This window comes from Petaurus breviceps, unplaced genomic scaffold, assembly GCF_028583685.1.
Source record: "Petaurus breviceps papuanus isolate PSGF00001 unplaced genomic scaffold, PetGlider_PUasm1.0 454, whole genome shotgun sequence".
Taxonomy (NCBI): Eukaryota; Metazoa; Chordata; class Mammalia; order Diprotodontia; family Petauridae; genus Petaurus; species Petaurus breviceps.
The window spans coordinates 1,428,401-1,446,574 of record NW_027186342.1 but is presented as its reverse complement, the minus strand read 5'-3'; the positions used below and the strand labels follow the sequence as shown (position 1 = coordinate 1,446,574).

At 39.9% G+C, this 18,174-nt stretch overlaps 1 protein-coding gene across 3 annotated transcripts in view; it reads left to right on the top strand.

Annotated features, from left to right (window-relative positions):
• The first annotated feature begins 10,858 nt into the window (after nucleotides 1-10,858).
• SPRYD3 (SPRY domain containing 3) overlaps nucleotides 10,859-18,174 on the top strand; it is a 117,549-nt gene continuing 110,233 nt past the window's right edge. For 2 of the 3 annotated variants that reach the window (XM_069101184.1, XM_069101181.1), the window contains exon 1: nucleotides 10,859-10,868. The gene's annotated coding sequence lies outside the window, so the exon portion shown is untranslated. The remainder of the gene's footprint in view (nucleotides 10,869-18,174) is intronic. The other variant, XM_069101182.1, reaches the window with a different exon arrangement.

Sequence of the window (18,174 nt, the reverse complement as noted above, 5' to 3'; positions counted from 1 at the left end):
CAATCAGGAAATTTCGAGGTGGTGGGGAGAATTTAGGAGGAAAGATATATTCAGTTTTGAACATGCTTGAGTTTAAGATGTCTGCTGGAATCCAATTCAAGATGTCTGAAAGGCAGTTGGGAGACTGGAAGTCAGCAGAGAATTTGAGGCAAAGTAGATAGAATTGAAAATCATCATTATAGAGATGGCAATTAAATCCACGGGAGGTGATGAGATCACCAAGTGAAATATTATATAGGGAGAAGAGGAAAAAGGCCCAGGATACAGTCCTGTGGGACACCTGTGGTTAGAGGATGTGACCTGAATGAGGATCCAGCAAAGGAGACAGAAGAAAAATCTGTATGATGGGTAAGAGAATCCAGAGAGAGACATTGTCCAGAGAGACCCAGGTAGAAGAAGTTGGGGAAAGAGCTCCGGAACTTTCATCAGTCTTGGAAGTTGGAGGCCTCAGTCTGAGCCCTTTGTTCTAAGACACCTAAAAAGGAGGTCTAGTGGTTCCCCCAAATCTCTCCCTTCACCACAGAAGTTCCTTTCTCCTGCCTTTTGGTTTCTCCTTTCAGTTTTCTGTTGGTTATTGTTCCTGTGCTATCAATACTTGCTCTTTAATTTAATTTTTTTGCTTTTAAAATTAACATTTTCTAGGGGTGGCCAGGTGGCTCAGCAAGTAAGAGCACTGGCTCTAGTGTCAGGATGACCTGGATCAAATCCAGGCTCAGATACTTAGCACCACACCCAAAAATAACTGGCCTTGTAACCTTGAGCAAGTTGCTTAACCCCGATTGCTTAAAAAAAAATTAATATTTTTTAATGAACAAAAATTATTTTTCTCCCTCTCATCTTCCCCCTGCACCATTAAAAGCAAAACAAAGCAAAATAAAACATCTGAAACAAATATGCATAATCAAGCAAAGATATTCCGGCACTGGTTGTTCAAAAACCTATGTCTTATTCTCTTTGTCATCAATTTTCTACAATCGGAGTGGCTAGGTGGTGCAATGAATAGAGCACTGGCCCTGGAGTCAGGAGGACATGAGCTGAAAGCTGGCTGCAGACACTTTAACACTTACTAGCTTTGTGATCTTGGTTGAGTCACTTAACCCCAATTGCCCTGCCCTCTCTCCTCCAAAAAGCAAAAAAAAAAAAATTCTAGAATCACAATCATTATATTGATAAAAGTCCTTTTTTTTTTAATTGGTTTTTAATCTGTCTCTCCTACTGGATATCATTTTCCCTCAATGAACAAAAAGAATAAAAAACAAAATTCTTATAAAAAATGTGCAAAGTCCAGCAAAACGATTTTCCACATGGACCATAACCCAAAATATGTCTCTCTGTAATGTCTACATTTAAGTGCATCACCTCTGGCAGGAAGTGATTAATATGTTTCATCTTTAGTTTTCTGGCCTTATGATTGGTCATTTAATTTTTTTTTTAAACTCATGGTTTTGTCATTGCATCAGAGTTCCAAAGTCTTTCAAAGTTGTCTTTACAATGTTGTTGTTATGTATAAATTGTTCTCCTAGTTCTGCTCATTTTTCTCTGCATCAGTTCATATATGTCTTCTCAGGTGCTATGAAACTGTTGCTGTCATTTTTTACAGCATAATTATCTTCGTATGCGATTTTCATATGCTGTAATTTGCTGAGCCATTCACCATTCAGTGGGTACCTCCTTAGTTTCTAATTCTTTACCATTTGTAATGGGAATGGGAATTTGAAGATCTTCCCTGCCCTTTAATAGACTTAGGGGGGAATTTGAAGACTTCCCCTGCTTTGAAAGTAAACTCTCCCCCCTAGTAGGCTGAATGTAATCACATGGAGCCTGTGATGGAGAGAATTTGCTGAAGAGAAGCAGAGCCCACAGGAAGCTGGTAGTCAGAGCTAGTGAGATGGTGGGGGAGAAAGGACGCTCAGGCAAGGAGCTAGAGAGATTTGTGAGTAGATACTGATCTTGAATTGATTTGTGGGAAGGCTGAAGGAAGCTGTGGCTCTCAGCGTTATTATGGCTTCTGAATGTCTTTGGTACCATGATGAAATTGGCTTACTGGTTATTGAATTTGGTTTTCTGGTGTCTAAATAAATGCTTCAGTTCTGTCCTCTACCTGGAGAATCTGGTATATTTTGCAATCGAACGTCATGAGATATTTATAATCATAGTCTTTATCGTGATGGTGGGTGCTGTAAATATTGCATTGGCACTACACCATTACAGAAAGAACTGCTATAAATATCTTGGTATGAGTCCTTTTCATTTTTCTTTGCTCTCTTTGGGAAATAGGCCTAGTAGTGATGTCACTGGGTCAAAAGAGGCAGCTGGATAGCTCAGTGGATAGAGCACCAGCCTTGAGTCAGGAGGACCTAAGTTCAAATTGACCTCAGACACTGTGTGTCTGTGTGACCATGGGCAAGTCACTTAACTGTCCTCATCTGTAAAATACGATGGAGAAGGAAATGGTAAAGCATTCCTGGAGAAGGAAATGGTAAAGCACTCCAGTATCTTTGCTAAGAAAACCCTAAATGGGGTTACAGAGTCTGAAATGTAAAAGCAAAAACAAACTTGCATTAGTTTGTCTGTTTTCCCTGAAATCCTTCTAACATTTTTTTTCCCTTTTTTGTCATCCTTGCCAATCTGATGTGTGTGAGGTGGTACCTCAAACTTACTTTATTTTGCATTTCTCTAATTATTAGTGATATGAAACATAAAAAAAAAAGACTAGGTCTCTCCATCTAGCCCAGTCTGGGAGTGTAGTGGCCACTTACTAAATCCCAGTGATGAGGTACAGGCTCTGGGAACCCCTTTGAGCCCTCCTGGAGTCTTCCCACATAAGGCATTTGCCAGGGGCCAGCTGTTTCCTTCTACTTTTAGCTGTATTGGTTTTGTTTGCTCAAAACCTTTTAAATTTTATGTAGTCAAAAATTGCCCTGCAGATTCCAGTCTGTCTTAAGTCTTGGTGGTGGCTAGGGATGCTGTGTTGCTCTCTTAAAAGCCATGTATCTCTTTTAAAACTCCCAGGTGTGACTCAAATCCACCTTCTAGTCCCAAGATGGTGATAATATAAATTGCTTTTAGGGCTGTATATATGGAAATGCTAGCTAACCCCTCTGAATTGACAAATCCCAGTATTCCAGTAAGTTCTTAAACTCCACATCCAAGTATTCCATAGAATAAATTCCTGTGGAACAAAATAACTTTGGAATCTCAGCCCTCTGGTCAGAAATCAGGTGGACTAAAATTCAAGCTGAGTTAAACAGACCAAGTCAGAAATTTACAGGCTATGCTTGGGTCTACTAGTCTCCCTGGGACAAAAGAGCTCTTAAAAGCAGGCAGGAAGAAAGGGGCTTAGCCTAGGGAGGCAGCCAGAGCAGTCTGGAGTTTAAATCCCAGCCCTAGCATCAGTCAAAGCAGTAAAAGGAAAAAGGAAAGCCTACACACCCAGCTAGAATATCCCTCTACTGTCCCTTACTCTCCTCTTAAAACTCTTTTAAACCTGGTGGGGCAGATTTACAAAATAAAGAGGTGGGTGTGGTTCTGATTGAGAATGGTAAAAAGAGCCTGGGAGCTTCCTCTCCCTATCCTGCCCATAGTCCCTTTCATCAAGATCTCCCTGACCCCAGTTGAAAAGCAACCTTTCTTTACATCTCTGAGTGGGGTAGAATAAACCTAATTTATCTGACCTCATCATTAACATACACACTTTCTTCTGACCAGAGTTGTAAAGATGCATCCTTGATCTTAGCTTAAAACTACACAAACTTTTAGACTACACTGTATAATGTCTTTGGACTTTTTCTGTGAATCAATCCATTGTGCTGATTTGTTTTTCTCTTTATTTTTTTCCTTTTTTTTGCTTTTTGGAGGGTAATTGGGGTTAAGTGACTTGCCCAAGGCCAAACAGCTAGTTTTTGTGTTAAGTGTCTGAGGTCGAATTTGAACCCAGGCCCTCCTGACTCCAGGGCTGGTGTTCTATTCATTGCGCCACCTAGCCGCCCCTGTTTTTCTCTTTAAATAGTATTATTTATTATATTGGGGTGTGCAGGGGTGGCCAGATGATTCAGTGAATAGAGTGCAGGGCCTGGAGTCAAGAAGACTCATTTTCCTGAGTTCAAATCTAGCCTCTGTCAGTTGTGTGACCATGGGCAAGTCACTTAACCCTGTTTGCCTCAGTTTCCTCGTCTGTAAAAATGAGCTGGAGAAGGAAATGGCAAAGCACACCAGTATCTTTTCCAACAAAACCCCAAATGGAGGTCCAACAAAGAGTTGAACACAACTAAAAAAATGATTGAACAATTTATAAGAGGTGGCTGAGAGGGGTGGGGGAGTGGAAGAGGGAGGAATATCGGGGATAGCTATGATGATGTAACAAAGAGAAGTTTTCAGTAAGAACTTATTTAAGGAACATCTGATAATCCAGGACCCACGTGAATGCTTACGGCAGAGCCCACAAAATGACACAGAGAAGCTAACCTCCCACTGAGGAGAGCCCGGCAGGAATTGGCCAGCACAGCGATTTGGGAGCTGATCACAGCCCCACGCAGAGCCCACAGCCAGCCAGAGGAACTCCAGATCAACAGCAGCTGTGGCCATTTCCAGAGTTATCAACACATGGACGCAAAGGACAAAGTGAGAGGTCAGTGCAGTCTGGACTTTGGGACCCAGTAAGTAGGAGTGCGTGCCTTTTGCTCCCAAGGCAAGAAGCCGCTGAGATGCCGGCACAGCCAGCCAGCACCACGTGGCAGCTTCAGCTCCTGGCCTGCAGAGTGTAGGGGGACCAAGCACCAATCTGAGGGGTAATCACTCTTGCTTTAATCTTCTTGGATCTGAATTGCAGTCTGGGGTGGAGGTCCTGGGGTATGTGTCCAGCTTGCCAGAGCATGTGGACACTTCAGAGAGGGCACCCATCTGATACCTCCAGCAGCTGAGAAAACCCCAGTGTTTGGGATGAAAGCTCCCCTGTTGGGTGGCAGAGTTCTACTGTGGCAAAAAGCCCAGGGGTCAAGTGACTGAGGGGTGACATGACCAGGCAAAGGAAACAAAGCAGACAGAAGATTCCAACATTAGACTCCTATTTTGGAGACAAAAAGGAGCAAAGCATGGAACAGGAGGAAGACAGTAATGTCAGAACTCCTGCACCAAAAGCTTCAAAGGAAAATATGAGCTGGTTACAGGCCATAGAGGACCTTAAGAAGCAGATAAGAGAAGTGGAGGGAAAATTGGGAAGAGAAATGAGAACAATGCAGGAAAATTATGAAATGAGAGTCAACAGCCTGACTGAGGATAATACTACCTTAAAAAACAAACTAACTCAAATGGCAAAAGAGGCTCAAAAAGGCAATGAGGAGAAGAATGCCTTAAAAAGCCAAATTTGCCAGATGGAAAAAGAATCTCAAAAGCTTACTGAGGAGAATCATTGCTTCAGAATTAGATTGGAGCAAATGGAAGCTAATGACTTTATGAGAAATCAAAATGCTGTTAAACAGATCCAAACAAATGAAAGAATAGAAGGCAATGTGAAATATCTCATGGAAAAAACCACTGACCTGGAAAATAGATTCAGGAGAGATAATTTAAAAATTATTGGACTACCTGAAAGCCATGATCAAAGTAAGAACCTAGAAATCATCCTCCAGGAAGTTCTCAAAGAAAACTGCCCTGATGTTTTAGTACCAGAGGGCAAAATAGAGGTTGAAAGAATCCACTGATCACCTCCTGAAAAAGATCCCAAAAAGAAAACTCCCAGGAACATTATAGCCAGGTTCTGGAATTCCCAGATTAAGGAGAGAATATTACAAGCAGCCAGGAAGAAACAATTTGAATATTGTGGAAACAGAATCAGGATAACCCAGGATCTGGCGGCTTCTACACTGAAGGATCAAAGGGCTTGGAATATGATATTCCAGAGGGATTAAAACCAAGAGTCACCTACTCAGCAAAACTGAGTATTATGTTTCAGGGGAAAATATGGTCATTCAGTGGAATAGAGGACTTTCAAGCATTCCTGTTGAAAAAAACAGAATTGAATAGAAAATTTGACATTCAGATAAAAGAAGCAAGAGAAGCATGAGAAGGTAAACAGGGAAAAGAAATCATAAGGAACTTATTAAAGTTGAACTATTAACATTCCTACATGGAAAAACAATAATTGTAACTTAGGAATTCTTTCTATAGACCTCATGTCTATATGTGAGGGTATATGGGCATATGAATACATATATGAATGTGTGTATATATGTTTACAGGTATACATATATAGAGGGCACAGGACCAATTTAACAGGAAGCGATGATACTTAAAAGGTGAAATTAAGAGGTGAGAGAGGAATATAATGAGAGGACACGGGGAGAAACAGAATAGGGTAAACTATCTCATATAGAAGAGGCAAGGGAAATGGTTACAATGGAGGGGAAGAATAGGAAGGCAAAAGGGAATGGATCAACCTTATTCCCATTGAATTTGGCTTGAGGAGGGAATGAAATACACACTAAATAGGGTATCTCACCCTACAGGAGAGTAGTGGGGAAGGGGATGAGAAGGGGGGATGATGGAAAGGAGGGCAGGCTGGTGGGGAGGGAAGTTGGAAGCACTCACTTTTGAAAAGGGACAGGTTCAAAGTAGAGAATAGAACAAGTGGGAGGTGGGATAGGAGGGAGGGAAATACAGTCAGTCTTTTACAATAGATCTACTATGTTATTGTTTTGCATTAGCCACACATGTACAACTTATACTGAACTGCTTATCTTTCCAGTAAGGGTGGGTGACAAGGGAGGAAGGGAATGAATCTGGAATTCAAAGTTTTAAAATCAAATGTTTAAATATATGTATCTGTATGTATATATATATATATATATATATATATATATACTATTATTAATACTATTTTACATGGAATTGGAAAATAAGATATACAGGCACTGGATCATAGAGATCCCCTGGAAAAATCAAAAGGGGTATGGGAGAAAATATGGGAGAGAGAAGATTGGAGGAGGGTATATCCTGTGGGACTGCTATTTTGGGGTGGTGGGTAGGGGAAAAACGGGGAGAAAATTTGTAACTCAAAATCTGGCAGAAATGAATGATGTAAATCAGAAGTTAATAAATCATTAAAAAAAAAAAAGAATGCTTACATATCACAAAAACTAGAACATGTCCCTATAAAAATGATCTTGTAGCCTATGTGGGCATTTCCCTGTTAGTGGGTCCACTGTCAGTCAAATCCTAACTGGAGAGCAGAGGATACCTTCCTGGTGGTCCGCAGAACCATGGGACCTCAGAGATCTCAGTAGGACCGCATAACTTTCCTATTACAAAAGAACCACATTTTTGTTTAGCACGTGGATTGTCCAAGTTTGGACATCTTTTTCACATCTTTGCAGCTGCAGCATTCATTTCCTTTCAGTGAAATGGATCCCTATGTGTCAGTGAATATAAAGGTTTGTTTATATGCAACTAGAGCCTCCTTACTTCAAGATTCTGATTTAGCTTCCTTATGTAACTGTAAATATAACAGGGTCAGTGGGAGCCCTTTCCCTAGAGCATGGCTAGGATATCTGCCTAATTCTAGTCCATGGGGAAGAGACTGGGTATTCCAACTTTTTCTAATCTCCTTACATCTTGGTGAAGGTGGGCCCTTTTGGTTGACTTCTGAACCTGAAATGAGAGGCAGACAAAAGATTCCCAGAAGGGCAATTTGAGCCCTTTTTCCTCCCTGGGAGTGATCAAAAGAAGACATGCTGTAAGCCTCCTGGAGAGGAGAGAGGCCTCGGGATTTAATATGAGCTTCCAGCCTATGAACTTCAGAAGTTTGGAAGAGTGAGTCACTCTCAAGGTCTGGAGTTGATGTTGGATTTTACAGATAGCTGAGCTTGAGGAGATACAAAGTCCCTGTTTGACCCAGCAGAGTAGTGTATCAAAGACAACCAAGAAGGAGCAAGATTAACTCATCTACTGGCCATGCTGCATTTGGAAGGGAGTTTGATAATTGCATTATGGCATTGCCTTTAAGCCTGAGCCCACTCTTCCCAAGGACTAAGTTGTTAAGTTTGTGGGTGGGTGGACAGAAGTGCCTATAGCATTGGGGGAGGAAGGACCTGGCAGGATGATTTATTCTTAAGTTCTAGTTTTATCTTTCAGTATCCCTTAATACCTAATACTTAATACCCCTTTGTAAAAGCTAATTGACATTAATTGGTTAAATGATACTAAAATGCTAATTGCTAGACAATATTGATGATATAAGGGAAATTCTGTTGCTGGTAACTGATACTAGGGCATGGGGAGGGACTTAAGCTGATAGCACTATGGAAGAACCCTACTCCTCAAGAATACACCTAAAATTATACAGGCTTTATGGGAAGCTGACTTTTTTTTTTTTAAAGCAATCGGGGTTAAGTAACTTGCTCAAGATTACACGGCCAGTTATTTCTGGGTGTGGTGCTGAGTATCTGAGACAGGATTTGATCCAGGTCATCCCAACACTGGAGCCTGTGCTCTTACTCGCTGAGCCACCTGGCCGCCCCTAAGCTGACTTATTGATTAGATTGGGAATTGGAATGAGAGTTTCTGGTCTGGTTACTTCATGGTAAAGAGATGACATAGAAAAAGTGTAAAATTTTACATTTTGGGCCCAAAGATCACTGAAGATGGAGAATGCAGCCATGAAATTGAAAGACACTTGCCCTTTGGAAGGAAAACTATGGCAAATCTGGACAACAGACTAAAAGGCAGAGACAGCACCTTGCCAACAAAGGTCCCTAGTCAAAGCTAATGGTTTTTCCAGGAACAATGTATGGCTATGAGTGTTGGACTTGATTGTGCCTTGGATAGCAAGGAGGTAAAAATCACTCAATACTTAAAGAAATGGACTCAGATTATTCACTGGAAAGTTAAAAAAAAAAATTAAGCTCAAGCTTAAATACTTGTGGCCACATAATGAGAAGACAGTGTATGGGAAAGGTAAAAATGTGGTGTCTCAGAGACTGTTATAGTAAGTAGGTCCTTAGGCCTTAGGCCTAAGTTTCCATTTTTCTAGAAATTATGTGATTTTGAAACCTTAAAATCTTTCTACATAGTTGCCCTATTCTAGTCAGCCCCTCCCCACCCCCTTCACTCAGCTTGCCATAAAAGAGTTAAGTTTCTGTAGAACTGCAAGAATTGCTGAACAAGACTACTGATAAGGGAGAACAGGCAGTAACCTTGGGAAGAAGCTCAGACCCTGGTTCTGAGACAAAAACTCATAGATGATACTAAAAATGATGAAGAATGGAAGGAGCTGGCAGCAGCAGGTGGATTTGACCAATCAAGGAATAGACAGTAGCCTTGAGACCCTTGAGTCCAGATAAGAATGTATCAAGTAGACTGAAAAGGGGTCCAATATTCTAAGGTTGTTACTGCACATGTGTAATAGACTTCATGTATTATGTATATTATCCAACAAGATTAGAGCCTCATTAGTAATAATTATGTTAATGTTTGTAATCCTTGCTTATTTAACCCAGCTTTAGCTTCTGTACTGCGGCCTCCTTTCTCTCTGTGCTATCCCAGAGACTGGACCGCCCGCTTCTCGCAAGATTCTAATAAATCTTTCTATCTTCACTTTGAGAGGTCTCTGAGTAGTTAATTTGGGTTAGGGTCTCTGTACCCCACACAACAGGATTCATTGGAAAAGACCCTGATAGTGCTGGGAAAGATTGAAGGCAAAAGGAAAACGGAATGGCAGAGGATGAGATGGATAGATTGTGTCATGAAGGCAACAAACATGAACTTGGACAGGCGTTCAGAGATCATGGAGGATAGAAGGGCTTGGCAGACTATGGTTAATGGGGTCACAGAGAGTTGGACGGCACCAAGTGATTGAACAACACCAATAAGGGGATGCCCTTTTTGGTTTATCAGCAAACTGCCCTCCACTCCTCCCCAATTTAGGTTCAGTAGCCAGCTAAAAAGGCCTCTAAGAAACAGTCAGAATGCCTGTACTTGCTCTGAATCTGACCATAAGGCCTGTCCATTATACAGCATCATGCCTTTGTAGAAACAGGGTCTTCCATGTGGGTTAGGTTGGCGGCAGGCAGAGCCTGTTCTGAGAACCGGGATCCCACTGGCCATCCTCTTGTTACATTTGCAGCTACAAACATAAAGGAAGATGAGTCAAGGAGCAGGGTCTAATGAGATCACGGGCAGGAAGAGGGAAAGGACTCATCAGTGCTTCCCTTGGGCTACACAGTCCCAGGAACAGGCACAGAGCAGAAGTTTGAGACAAAATACATACATTCACCTACTCAGATGAGATGAGAGAGGGTGAGGGTGGGGAGCAGTTAATCATTGGCTTAAACTCTTAAAAGGCAACATTTAAGGGAACCCAAAGGAAGAGACACACAGTGTCCTTGGGTATTTGAGAAAACCAGTTCTGCCAATTTTGTAAGTTTGTACAGAACAGTAGGTCTCTTATTCTTATTTCTAACAGGGGAAAAAAAAACCCAAACAAACCTTGTGTCTTAATGTTTGCAAAATGCTGTACAAATATTATCTCATTTTATTTTCACAACTCCAAGAGTTGTTGGGGGAAGAGGGACCCCTTCCCCTCCTCCCCCCCAAGATTATTACCCCCATTTTACAGGTGAAACAATTGAGACTTAGTGAGGTCCAGGATTGTCAAGTAGTAATAAGTGTCTGAGGCTAGTTTTGAACTCAGGTCTTCTAGATTGGAGTTTGAGCACTCTAGCCACTGTGCCATCTCATAGTCGTCATTTAGAACATAAAGCAATACATAGTAAATGGGGAAAGCAAGTAGGGCAGATTTGGGACATAAGTAATTATTTTTTCATAATACATAGTAAACTTTATTGGTCTAGTATTTCATTTTCATGTACATGGGGTCTTCCCACCAATATCCCTAACTCAGATGCCCTTCTTCCATTGGTGAGTTCCTTCTGGGGTTTCTATTTTGGAGAGTGGCCAGACCTGCCATTCTTCATTTCCCTCCTTGCAGTGCTTCTGACTCTCCTGATTTCAAGTCCTTGAGCCCATTAGAATGTAAGTTCCTCAAAGACAATGATTGTCTTTGTTTTCACTTACATTTGTATCCCAATCATTTATCCCAATATCTGGCATATAGTAATCATTTAATAAATACTTATTACTTAATTGCCTACCTGAATAAGTTTCTTGTATGCAACAGATTGTTGGATATTGTTTTTTTATCCATTGTCACTCTTTTACAGGATTGTTTAATCCATTCACATTTAAGTTATCATAGCTAGACTTTTATTTTCCTCCACTGAAATTCTTAATTTCTTAATTTTTAAGAATTCTTAAATTCCCTTTTAAAAAAAAACAACTCTATAAAATAGTTAACCCCATTTCAGAAAAAGAAGTCATTCCCCAATTGATAAATGGTCAAAGGATATGAACAGGCAGTTTTCAGATGAAGAAATTAAAGCTATCTATAATCATATGAAAAAATGCTCTGAATCACCATTGATTAGAGAAATGCAAATTAAAACAAATCTGAGGTACCACATCTCACCTATCATATTGGCTAACATGACAAACAAGGAAAATGATAAATGTTGGAGATGTGGGAAAATTGGAACTCTAATGCATTGTTGGTGGAGTTGTGAACTGATCAGATCATCGCAGAGAACAATTATGAATTATGCCCAAAGGGCCATAAAACTGTGCATACATACCCTTTGACCCAGCAATACCCCTACTAGGTCTATATCCCAAAGAGATCATAAAAAAAGGAAAAGGACCCACATGTACTAAAATATAGTAACTCTTTTTGTAGTGGCAAAGAATTGGAAATTGAGTAGGGGTGGCCAGGTGGCTCAGCGAGTAAGAGCACCGGCTCCAGTGTCGGGATGACCTGGATCAAATCCGGGCTCAGATACTCACCACCACACCCAGAAATAACTGGCTGTGTAACCTTGAGCAAGTTACTTAACCCCGATTGCTTTAAAAAAAAAAAGAATTGGAAATTGAGGGTATGCACATCAATTGGGGAATGACTGAACAAGTCATGGTATATGAATGTAATGGAATACTATTACTCCATAAGAAATGGTGAGCAGGCAGACTTGAGAAAAACCTGAAAAAACTTGCATGAACTGATGCTGAATGAAGTGAGTAGAACCAGGAGAACACTGTACACAGTGCAATGAACAACTTTGATAGACTTAGCTCCTCTGAGCAATGCAATGATCTAAGACAATTCCAGAAGACTCATGATGGAAAGGGATATTCACATCCAGAGAAAGAACTATGGAGTCTGAGGGCAGATCACAGCATACTATTTTGTCTCTTTGATGTTGTTTTTTCTTTCTTATAGTTTTTCCTTTTTATTCTGATTCTTCTTTCACAATATGACTAATGTAGAAATATGCTTGATCTGATCATATATGTATAGCCTGTGTCGGATTGCTTGCCATGTTGGGGAGGGGGGACTGGGAGAACATTATGAAATGCAAAATGGGTAATTTTGATAACATTCAATTAAGGGGGGGAATTTAGAACTCAAAATTTTATAAAAGCTAAAATTGAAAACAAAAATAAGTAAATTTTTAAGAAAGAAAAAATAATGTAAACAAGTGTTTGTGATGAAAAATCTCATCTAAAATTTAATCAAGGACATGGAGATCTCTTAGGATAGGAACAGGAATTTATTCTCTTCCCCAGGTGAAGAGGGAGGTCTTCCCTATGACTGATCATGAGAAAGAGGCACTTTACAAAAGGCAGAACAAGAATTTATACCCTAATGAGGTCCCTTCTCCCATTGGTTGGGGGATGGGCTCTAGTCTTGGCTTGAAAATCTTCCCCAATGGTAAACAACAGAGGAGCCCTCAAAGGAGACTGATTGACAGCAAGGGAAACGGGGGGCGGGGGGGAAGGGACTCAAAGCAATGGGGAGGAGTGAGCTTTGCTCTCCCGGACCCCCCACTGGCCAGGGGGAGAGCCCGAAGAGGTGGGAAATCTGAAAGTCCCCTGAAAGGGCTTGCAGCTGATTAACAGCAGAAGAAGGAGTGGGGGAAGGGAGAGGGAAGTTCTGAGAAGTTTTCACTTCCCCCCCCCACATAAATAATAGAAAAATCTCTTTCCCCTTTTTAAGGCAGTCATTTAATGCTATAATTAGTTTTGCTTATACTATTTTAATGCTGTCTTACTAGAGACAATGAACTTCTAGTGAACCAAATTGGGATTTTTCTGTAACTTTCTCCATCAGTGTTCATCAGTTAAGAAAAGATGGCAGCTTGGGAAGAGACCCAGAGCTGAGTTTTTGGCAGCTTTAATAGTAGTAGAACAAGAGATTCAAGGGTGGAAAGTGCATAGTTAATCTGGTCAATTGTGCAGTTAAGGTTACAAAGAGAAAAAGTGAGAATAGAGGAGAGGTGGTGGAGTAGGTGAACAGAGAGAGATGGAGGAACTGGAGGTCACGGTGAGAAAGAATAGATTCAGAAGCGACCTAGACAGAGACAAAAGGGCAGGGGCTTTAGGATTAGAAAGTGGATTTTCAGAATTCAAGATCATGGAGGTAAAAGTTTTGAGTTATATGAATGAGGTCTAAGGTGTTGGTGGGTAATGGTGAGCAGAAATGGAAGTCATTGGAGTTGAGAATGATAGGCAGAATGTTTGAAGGAATAGCAATATAAATATTAAAATCACTAAAGAAGAGAGCAGGGTTTAAGGTTTAGAGCAGACCTATACAATTTAGCAATAGGTAAGGGCCAAAATTAAAATAGGCTAAATTTTTTTGGGCTGCAGATAGGTTAACCTGGAGACAGACTGAGGATGGTTGGTTGCCGTGGGTCATGTGATAAACAGGAGAGTGTTCAGTGGCAACCTGACATTTTTCATGGGCTGCCCAAAACCCTTTGGTGGACCAAAAGTGAACTGAGGGCTGTATGTTGTGCGGGCCTGGTTTAGAGGAAGACTGTGAGCCAGATCATGAAATCCTTGAGGAGAGAGACCTAGAAGCTGAAAGACCTAAAGGCCAAAGAGAATCTGGCCAAACTGGGCTAAATGGGAGGAATGAATTTTAAAGGAGGGGAGATTGCTGAGTGACAGTAGGAGAGGTAGGATCTAGATACACAGGTTCCCAAAGTGGGTGATACTGCCCCTGGAGGGCGGTGCTGGAGCAATGGGGGAGAGCCTTGGGTGCAATTGGTGGGGCTGAATTAAAATAAGGGAGCTGTGGAAGCATAAGGAAGGAAGAGAAGACAATAAAATTTTGAAAAACAGTTTACACGTGTTTCATCTGTTGTGTAACAGAGTTAAGGTCGTAGTGATTAGATTATTTTCCAAATAAACACAAAATGCAAGTTATAACCCACCAGTGGTAAGTCTGCCAACAGGTCTTAACAAGCAAGTGTTGGCAGGTGAGCATGTCAGATCAGGCATTGTGTTGCCCTTTTCCAGGAAGTTCAGCATGTATTGGCAGGAATATGTGTGTTTATAATATGATACTATATGAATATGACTTGTTTACAATATGATACTAATACAGTTACACGATGCAATATTGCACCATCAAAATTTCAATGCAGGAAAAAACCTATAAATTTATTATAAATTATTAAATTTAAGCTGCATCACTTAAAATATAATTTATATATAATGTATTTTACATATTTTAAAATGATACAAATTTCAAAAAAGCCATTAAAGGGGGTTAAAGAAAGTAGATTTCCAGGACTCTGCTGAGTAATTTTTTTTTAAAGGGGCAATAGGCCAAATATGTTTGGGAACCTCTGATCTAGAAGAATGGAAGGAAGGAAACAAGCATTTATTAAGCGCCTACTTACTGTGTGCCAAGCATTGTATGCAAATATCTAACTTGTCCTCACAACAACCCTGGGAGGAAGGTGCTATTATTATCCCAATTTTACAGTTGAGGAAACTGAGGCAGTCAGCAGTTAAGTAATCACAAAGCTAGTAAGTGTCTATGGTCCAATCTTAACTCAACATCTTTCTGATTCCAGGCCCAGCATTCTACCCCCACTACGTGCATGTGCACAGATTAGTGACTTTTGAGGTATAATACCAAATTGCTTTCCAGAATGACTAGACCAATTTACATTCCACAAAGAGTGGATTATTGGGGCAGCTAGGTGGCGCAGTGAATAGAGCACTGGCCCTGGAGTCAGGAGGACCTGAGTTCAAATCCGGCCTCAGACACTTAACACAAAAACTAGCCGTGTGACCTTGGGCAAGTCACTTAACCCCAATTGCCCTCCAAAGAGCAAAAAAAAAAAAAAAGAGTGCATTATTGGGCTTGTTTGCCCTCAGTTTCTCCAAAATTTGTTATTCTCCTCTTAACCTTGCCAATCTGATGGGTGTGAGGGAGAATCTCAAAATTGCTTTAATTTGAATCTCTTTATTTATTAGTGATTTGGATAATTTTGTAAAAGACTTTCTCAGGGGTATTTTGATTTACTGAATCAAATGCTTTTTCACAATCAGCAAATAGAAAGCATACTGTGATTTTATATTCCCTCCACCTTTCAGTCAGTTGTGAAATATTAAAGATATAGTCCATTGCTGATTGTCACTTTCAAAAGGATGATAATTCCCTACTTTCATCAAAGATGTCCTCAATTTGTATATAGATGACTTTCATAAAGATTATAGATAAGAGAGAAAGTTTATGGCACTGGTTTATGGCATTTTTTATTGCCTTTTTCAGTTTTAATAAGATCTGAGATTTTTTCCATGCCTTTGGTGTCAACCCTTCCTTTAGGTACCTCGTATATTAATCCCTCAATCCCTCACACAATTATATCACCTCTAGCATAGATTTATCTCTCTATATGTGGTCCATTCTACCTGATTTTACTGTCTTCATTCTCTTTAGTGTTGTTTCTACATTCCCTATGAGCCTACCTGAGACTGTGATGGTAAGGTCCAGATGTAGGGGTTCCATTGTCCTTGAGAGAGAAAATAGTTCATCATAATTTTGTAAACAGATTTTTCATTTTTCTTTTGTTATCTTCCTTCCATTTTTATCCTTCAATGCCCTTGGGATGACTTTATATCCTTGGCCTTGACTTAGTTAAATATATTTCTGGACTTTTCAAAAACTTGATTTAAAAAAACCTTAAAAACGTGATTCTCTTTGCTTTATGAGACAATAGCTGTCCATCAGCCTTCTTTGTAACATTTTACAAATACTTTCGATTCTAATCCGGTATTGCCATTACTGGTTTTTATCTTTTGGTAAGTAAGATAAATGCTTTCTGACTAAGATACTTTCTGAGCTCTTTTGTTCTCCTTGTTGTGACAGTTAATTTAATTTGCTTAAACTTCATAAAATGATTATAAACTGATGTGAGGTCATTTTTGTGGCCTAGGAAGAGATACAAGAGATAGAAATGAAGAGAGTTAGGAGAGAGAAGAATCTGCTTGTCATAGATCAAAGGACATCATGGATAAGAAATGGCTGCTGTGTGTCCAGTCTCCTACTTTCTTAATCACCGTGCTTCAGTTAGTTACCCTCTGCTGAGGTAAAAACCTCTTTCTCCTACAATATTATATTCCTTAGTTCTCATCCCTACCCAACTCAATCTGATCCAGCCTTTCCAATGTGCTTTCTGGAAACCCTCTTTATCATTAAACTACTCTTTTTCATAGATCTCTTCCTCTCAAATATTCATATTCTGATGCTTACAGAAACCTGAACTTTTTTGAAGATACCTCATCTGTTGCTGTCCTTTCCAGTGATGACTTTTCTTCCCATGTCCTTTTGACACACAAGGCAGTGGTTGGTTGGTTTTTGCTTTCCCACTGTAGCTGAAGGGCTTAGTAGGTAGAGTGCTGGGCCTCGAGTCAGAAAGACCCTGATTTCAAATCTGGCTTTAGACACCAGCTGGATATGATCCTGGGCAAGTCACTTAGCTTTCTTCCGAAATGATTGAATCAATAGCTTTGTAGGAACCTGGGAGGGTCTTTATGAACTGACTGCAGAATAAAACAAGCTGTAATGGGAATGTAAATTTAAAGATCTTCCCTGCCCCTAGGCTAAAGTGCACCTGGAGCCTGGGGTGGGAGGCTCGTTTTTCAGTAGATACTTTTTGATTGGCCAGTGGGTCCAAAAGGTTGTTACATTTTCTGAGTCAGGAGAAGGCTATATAAGCCCTGATGTGAGGCTTTGTTTTGGGGGCTCACTTTGAGAAGTGTTCTGTGATTTGGTCAGATGAAACTCTGGGAAGCCGTTGGTTGTTGAGAGCCCCCCCCCCCCCCTTTGAAAAACCCAGATGTTGATTTGGTATGGATGTAATGGTTGGACAGTTTGGAAATCTTGTCTACGTGATCTGTTTCTGTCTTGATAATTCTGTCTGTATATTCTGAAGTTCAGGGTGCTGAACTAGGTAAATGATACATATTTGACTGATTAAAGTAAGCTTGTTAACCCATTTTGAGTTGCTTTCCTTTAACAAAGCAGATCTAAGAACCTGTGGTGGCAGCCACCCTGGGGACGCTGGGGTGCTTGCTGCTACACAAGCAGAACAAGGAAAATGATACAATGACATTATAAAGAAAAACAATGTTGAAAGATGAATTCAATGACGAATGGTGTGTCTGGAGGGCCAAAGATGAAGTCAGCGCTTCCCCTTCTGATAGAGAGTTGATACCCCCAAAACGCACAGTGACACATTTACTCTAGGACATGGTCAATTGGGGAATTATTTTTGATTCATTGAGCTTATTTGTTTATGAGGATTTTCTTTCTTCTTCTTGTTGCTCAATTGTGGGAGGAAGTGGGTAGGAGATAAAATAAATGTTTGTCAATTGGGGAAAACAGGAAGTAACATGTTGAATTTGTTCTCTATTTTTTTTAAAAGCCGTCTGTACATGATAAATATTTGTACTTTCACATATATACCTCTTTTTATATTTTACTTTATATATGGAAAGATTTTCTCTTTTTATGGTGTTTGTTAAATCAGAATAATAGCGTACAAATTTAAATATATAGTTAAAAAAGTAATTTTTTGAAAAACTTTTTTCTTCTTTTTTAATTTTTTAAAATGCTTTATTGAAAAACTTTTTTTCAACAAGGTGTCTACCACCTATACATAAAAATCTATTCAATTTATATATATATATATATATAACATATATATATTAGGTATATATGATATATCTATCTATCTATCTATCTATCTATCTATCTATCTATCTATCTAT